This window comes from Lagopus leucura, unplaced genomic scaffold (assembly GCF_019238085.1).
Source record: "Lagopus leucura isolate 7727_CA_CO unplaced genomic scaffold, USGS_WTPT01 Super-Scaffold_1, whole genome shotgun sequence".
Lineage (NCBI taxonomy): Eukaryota > Metazoa > Chordata > Aves > Galliformes > Phasianidae > Lagopus > Lagopus leucura.
Window position 1 is genome coordinate 19579634 of NW_024962250.1, and position 6892 is coordinate 19586525.

Sequence of the window (6892 nt, forward strand, 5' to 3'; positions counted from 1 at the left end):
AACTGCCTTTCAACGAGGACCAACAACTCACTCAGACTATGTTTCTGATACAAGTAGCCACGCATGCAGTATCTGTAGAATCAGCATCCTGTTATGAAAGGACTCCTGCAAATCCTGCAGGAACATTTCAGTACTAGATGTGTTGCTATGGGCACCAGAGGGAAGCTTAATATAAGAGAAACTGTCTTAGGAATTCATGGGGGATGGGTGTAAACATAAGACGTAGGTAGTAACTGGAATGTCCCTGGCACTAAGAAGCAAATACCATTTGGGGGTTTTTAAATACTCTGTTAGTAGCATCCTGGTGCAGTTCTTTTAAGTGGAAAAATACGAGGTTACAAATAGTCAATTTTCCTAAAGTAAAATATAGATAAATTGGTAATAAAGTTCAATTAACTGTATCCCACATATTATAGGCATACAGAAATCCGGATGCTTCAGAAGTAATTCCTCTGTAAGAAGATTATATAAGAGGAACAGAAAGTGAAGGGACTGTAAGAACTGAAGTTCCCTGTCAGACTCATGAATAAGAATCCCACTCAATCTTTGAGAACAATTCAAACTTCAGGCAAAAAAAAAAAAAAAAAAAAAAAAAAAGCTGGTGAAGGACACCCAGACAATTTAATTCATGCCTAAATTTCTTCTGTTCTGACTGTTCTTCTGCCAGTGTAAACTACATAAATGAACAAAAAAAAAAGAAGTAACCTGTGTAAAGTGTACCTCAAGATAGACAGAGAGAATGCAAAATTAAATAATCGATGTGAAAAGGATGAGACAGTGAGCCCCTTTCCGCAAGATACCTTTAGAGAGGATTCCATTTCAGTGCTTTATTTCCTCCTTGCTTGCATTATTTTTCACTGACGGTCCAAAGAAAGCCTGAAAGCCTTTTATTATTTCTTATTTTCTTTTTTCTTTTTAGTACGTGGTGTACGTTCTTTTTTATTATTATTATTTTCTTGCCAATGTTAAAGCAGTTCCCGTTTGTCTAGTTTGTTTCTGACACCTAGCTGTGATCAACAATGCTTCCCACTGAATCACTTCTTTCATCTATTCAGCTTCTGTTATTTCCCTTATCTCATCTCCCCCTTCACCAGCTTACCTCTCATTAACCCTCAGGGTTCCAAACACACTGCGTCTCTCCCAAAGTTACATATTTTTATTCAGACATAAGTCATTCTTGTTTGCTAGCCTACATTTCCGTAATTCCCTGGCACAATGGCTGTGTGTAGTACATACATACTCTTTATGCTACAGTGAACAATAAACCTAGACATTAATTTATACTCGTACATTGTTCCACTTCACCTTTTTTCCCTCACTGAACCAGCAGTCACATATAAACTCATTTTCCTCTCAAATAGGAAACAGTTCACTCCACATGCAAATATCTTCTTGGCTAGCAGTTTTGTTTGCCTAACCAAACCATTGTTTCATAAGAGTCATTTTAGCCTATAGCGATGTATTTAAAATCGCTTCTTAACTTTTGAAATTAGTGGTAGTGCTAAGCTACATTTCTGTTTAGATAAAATACATAAGTTCTCTCAGGTATGACAATAAATATAGGACTCATTTTGCAGTCTGCAACTGTTTTGACATTTCTGAGGATGAAAAATATGCAAAACTCCTGAGCTTCAGCTTTAACTTTTGTGAGCGACAGTAGTGAAGGCGGATGGAAATACGACTGATTTTCCACGCAGATTTCTGTTGTTACTATCACTTAAATTACCCGGGCAACCCAGTTCCAATTTTGAAATCCTTTCCCAGGTAAAATCCTTATAATGATTCTGGAATTATGTGCTGAATACTGTAAGGTGAAAGTGCATATTCTGTTGCACAGACAGAAAGAAAGCTCATTGCTAGTTCTGTTAAATAAAATGCATGCCAAAAAGCTTATGTGGATGTTTATTTTTAAGAAAAAATAATGTATGGAAGATTATGTAGATAATTTCAGAACTCATCAGGAGTGTGTAAAAAGAAAACATTTAGGAAAACATCTTTGTTCCTTTGTTCCTTTCTAATTCAAACATTATTAATGTTGGTTTTCAATAGAAGTTAACACTCGTGGAAAGTATTTGCTTTGTTAACACATTAAAGGGTGAGTTTAATGGAATCATGTGGGAGGTTGTATGTTCTACAGGAAATTAAAATGTGTGAATGAGTTCATCTGTTTGAACTTAAAAACGAGTGATCGGAGGATTCGATGTTTATAAGCGACAAATGACGTTTTGGGGTTTAAGTTTTGGTCTTTTTAAATGAGGCAACATTTCCCGATTTTGTGATGCAAATAATCATCATCACTTAACTGATTCAGTATCTTCCATTAACAAAAGGAACAAACAAACACTTTAGAAAACGAATGTAGTTTTCAAATTTTCATGTAAAAGTTTAATAATGGTTTATGGTGAACTTTTTCAAAATTCTAAAATTCTAGGGCCATTCAGTGTGCTCTTTTGAAAAAAAAAAATCCAAGAACATTGCCATAGACATTAAAAATAATTGGTATCACTGAAATTCTCAAATTTGATCTGGGAGAAAAATAAATATTTTAGTTAAATTGTTTGCAAGTAGCCCTTGGTAATTTAGTCATCACAGATTCTCAGCTATGTATAACTTAGAGTCTCATTCCCCTTATATTTATTACTTCAGAAGGGTAGTTTTCTATTATACAGGAACTTATTGCTGCATAAAAGGTTTAATTGAGCTCCTTTTAAAGTATCATGATTGTCACTATAAAATCATGCATCTGCAAAAAAGCGCATTTATAGAGAACTTGCAGCTTTAAATTTCACTTAGGAAAAAAAGCCTTACACTTTCCTGTGGGTTTTCAATGCAGATTTACTATAAAATAAGTGAATAATAATACTAGGTTATTTTGGAAAGTGTTCTTTCATGCAATCACTGCATTTAATACAATCCCAAAATGGCAGCCCAACAGGTGGTCTTTTCACAGGGTTAAGCCAAAACAATTGGAACAAAAAGGACACCAGAATCTAATGTTCTTCAGAATTTAAAAAGCTGTTCACTTTCCTTTGTTAATTTTCAGATTTAGCCATGTTCATTATTGTTGAGCCACAAATGCAGGACATTCTTTTTTGACATTTTGCCATAAATAGACACTGACTGAGGCTGACTAGCCAGCTAGCTGTTTTGTCACATGCAAGCGGAAACTACTTATTAACAATGAGTATGCATTCTTGGTGCCTCAATGGCTGAGGAAAGCACCAGTTTTGACATGCTGCAAATGTGGCAAAGTCTAGGTTAACAAAAGTGTGGTTGACAAAGGATGAAGTTTCTCTTCCTATATTTTCCTCAAAGTAAGTATTTAATTCTGGCCTAATGAATTTGCCTGGAAGACTGGGTGTCACGTTGACAGGCTCTTGAATGTCTGAAAATATACTTCTGCTTTGTGGACTCTCTTTGGAGGGAACTATTAGTTAACTGGCAATTATGAACATCGGAGGTGAAATCTAAGATGAAATACTTGTTTCTCAGTATTTTAAATGCTGTAAAAGTTCCTTGTTACAGTGATCTCAGTCTCAACATGCGTAACAAAGGGTAGACCCACTCCTATGAGTCTTTAATGATGCACAGAGTCTTTGCAACCTCCTTTATTGCACTGCAAGGAATTACAAGTGTTGGGCACGTTGGTGGATCAAGATATTTTTCCTCCTGTGAATGAAGAAACGTGTAAAACATATTCTGTACAAAAGGCAGAGCTAAATCTATATCCACTTGTTTGAATAGAGTAACTGAATTTCTCTTAAAATCTTTAAATTTACTGACTGGGATCTTCTGCTGATGTATAATCTAGAGGAATGGAATTTTAAAATGAAATTAAATAGATTATTAATTAAGTATTTTTAAATGAATTAAGAGTTATTGTTTGGTTGGTTGGTTTTGTTTAGTTTTATTTTTTGTTTAGCTTTGGCATTTCCAGCTGAATTCTCAGGCTTTCCTACTGCCATTACCTTTGGGATTTCCCCATGCTGAATGTGGACAAGCAAGGAATTTCCTGGCTCCTTGTGGGCTGGCTAGCTGTGTTTTAAGAGTGCTTCTGTCTTGGAAAGGGATGCATCAATATCTTGTATGTCTCTACTAAAGGAGCACAGGTCATCGTTAAGGAGATTGGCTGTCCACCCCACTCTGAGTGGCACTCAGCAGCAGACTGGGAGCTTCAAGTCGTCCTTAACAAAGTCATCATGTCTCCACTGAGCCAATATTGCGGATCCATGTAGGTTGCTCTGAAAGTAATTCTTTCTATGCATTTCCATGGAAACGATAACAAATACAAAGAGCACAATAACACTATTTGATAAAGAAAATGCACAGCTACAGAGCACTGTTTTTTGACTTAGTCACAACCATTAGCTATGCATTTTCACAAGTGATGAACAAGAGCCTGCATGCCATACTCGTAAAAATCTGCACCAGTGGAGGTGACCCACTGTTGCTGTTGCCTCTGCTGAAGTGCACCACCCGCTGCCTCACTGTGCTCACATCCACTGGCTGTTCCCCATAAATGTTCAGCAGGCACTGATGAATGGCTGTGGGTGACATTTTTTCCGCCTGGAGAAATTCAGTGTGTATTCCATATGCACTCCCATGCCAGATGCAGTTTTGTCAGTCTGCCCCTCTGCTGCCATCTGTCAACCAAAATTCCATAATGTATGGGAACTGCTGAGTCATGGCATGAACCTCTGATTGATCACCTGAGGCGAGCCATGAGTCAGCCAGAGGAGCACAGGTGAAGGCAATTCACCTGTGCTGCTGGAAGGGGTGGAGCCTGGCTCCTAGACCTATTTAAGAGCTGGCTACCAGTGGGCAAGGATCTTGTCTGGAGATCTCTTCTTCTGGTGTTTTCTGTGTGTGAGCCTAGCATATGGGTAAGCCCTTCATTTATTCTCTCTTGTTATCTTAGTCTACTTTGCCTAACTCTCTAGTTCTTTTTTTGTGATTATAACATCTTAATATCCATTGATTATACACGTAACAACTCTAAATCAATTTCTCACTTCATAAGAATATGGAATCATACGAAATATCTACTTTTGCTTTTTTTTTTTAAGTTAAAATCTAGAGAAAATAAAAGAAATAAAAGAAATTTCTTTGAATGGAAATGCTTCTTGAAAGTAAGAAAAGTGGGAGTTGCAGGAGATGGAGAAACTTCATTAGAATAAATCAAATAGTGCTGAAAGTCAATTAATGCAGAGGTAGAAGCATCTAGCTTTACCTCTCTCCAGACAGCAGTAAGTCTTGCAAATTTAGCTGTCAGAAATGATTGCTTTGTTTTCGACAAGTGGCATTACTTCCTCTTATACTGGAATTAAAATTGATTGAAATTGATTCATGACTTTTCAATATTTTCTGCATTCCTTTATTCTTTTCAATTTGGAAACATTATTTCAGAGAAATAAACACTGGTATTTAAAGCACATATTTTTTCTTTTTTGCTTCTCTCAGGCATTTTTCATTCTGCAGAATTATTAAAACAGTTCTACTAGAATGCTTGCTTATTCTAGGTAATGCTAGATGTTGTAGCACAATTTTAAGTGCTGAAGGACCCAAACACATCCTTGAACACATCTTGATGTATCATCACAGCAACCTTGTGAGACAGAAAAGCTTTGTGATTCCCATTTACCAACACGGAGCTGAAGGATGAAGCATGGAAAGGTCAAACAATTTGTACAGAGACTCACTGGTAAATTGTGGGTGTGCTGGGAACAGGATTTGTCTCTGCTAAATCTCAACAGCACTAAACACAAGAACATCTTTTCTTCCAGAATTTAAAAGTTTGTATTCATTTAAGGGAATTCTTTGTGGTTTTTTTCCCTGCTCCCTTTGCTGCTACTCCTTGACTGCAGAACCATACACAAAACCAAGGCAACTTGCTGTAAAATGGAGATATCTATGTCACCATAACAAAAGACCACCAGACTTTTTCACACAGTCAAAGCACTAAATAATGGGAAGACCACCAAAAGCATGGCCAAAGAGGGAAAGATGAGAGCAGCAATCACAGCAAGGGAGAATGAGCGGGTGTGGTAGCTGTGGCTACACAGCTGGATCGCCATGCATGGGAGTGACTAAAATAAATCACAGCAGCTGTGGTCACAGAGGGTATGCTGGGATATGGTGAGGGGTGCTGGATGGTGGAAGGGGGCTCTAGGCATAAAGGTATGTTTGTTTTTGTTTAGGTGTATGTTTATTTTTGATGTGTTAAAGCTGGTAAACCTATTTTTCTAATGCTGTACTAAATCTATTCTTCAGGAGTAGGCAATGAGGCAAAATTCACAGTTCCTGTGCAGCAGCATCTGAATGACTGAAGAGATTTTATAAATGTTTTGTAACTGACTAAATTACGATAGTTACAGAAGTAACCATAATGGTCTCCGTAAAGCTTAGATTATGAAGCTGATTCCTTCCTTAGGTTCTTCAAAATCCTGTATTCTGGTTGTAAGACTTGATATTGGTATTAACTGAGAGAAAGGCTGTTCCTGAGACCTGCTGCTACTGCAAGTAGAACCCTGAGTCATCAGAAACACCTTTGAACTGAGATGTTCCCACAGACGAATAGTGCTTTCCTGCATGGAAACTGCTTGCTATGTATTTAGTGACAAGATACCGTTTAGACATCTGATCTGTGTGACCAATGGCCTAGCTGCTGCTACAGTCCTATAACCAGTACTGGTTTACCTCATCAAACTGCTGCTCCTTTGTTTTCATCTGCTTGCCTGTGGCATCCATGTGAAGCTGGACCATGGTGTTCTCCTTTGGCTTAGGCTGCATCATTTTGGTCTCTTCCCTATCATTGTGGCTGCATCTGCTGGCTAAGTATCTTCTCTTCTGTTGTTCTGCCATCTGGAACAAGCTTATTTTGTCTCTTGTTGAC

At 37.6% G+C, this 6892-nt stretch overlaps 1 long non-coding RNA gene across 1 annotated transcript; it reads left to right on the plus strand.

Annotated features, from left to right (window-relative positions):
* Positions 1–5459: 5459 nt before the first annotated feature.
* On the plus strand, positions 5460–6892 carry LOC122180321. Its single transcript, XR_006179011.1, has 3 exons — positions 5460–5519; positions 5602–5673; positions 6271–6892. It is a non-coding gene; the product is annotated as an uncharacterized LOC122180321 (long non-coding RNA).